Raw genomic sequence first — 295 nt, forward strand, 5'->3', positions numbered from 1 at the left:
CATGGATCAGCACAAGAAGAATTGGTAAAACAAACAATATACGGCAAGAGAACAATGTGTATATTAGTGTGCAATATATCCAGTTCCATATTAATGAAGACAGTGTCAATTTTATAGACATTGCAAAATGCCTCTTGTGGTAGGAATAAAAATGATTTATGAAAGCTCAACTATTTTTTATTTAATGTCTTGCAGAAGTTTTGTTTTTGACGGAAGCGAGCTTTTTTTTCTGACAGCTAAGTACTTTGTCTCTCTACGTTTTTTTTTTTTTTTTTTTTTTTCCACCAAAGTTTGG

The sequence above is a fragment of the Diaphorina citri genome, unplaced genomic scaffold, assembly GCF_000475195.1.
Source record: "Diaphorina citri unplaced genomic scaffold, Diaci psyllid genome assembly version 1.1 scaffold592, whole genome shotgun sequence".
NCBI lineage: Eukaryota > Metazoa > Arthropoda > Insecta > Hemiptera > Psyllidae > Diaphorina > Diaphorina citri.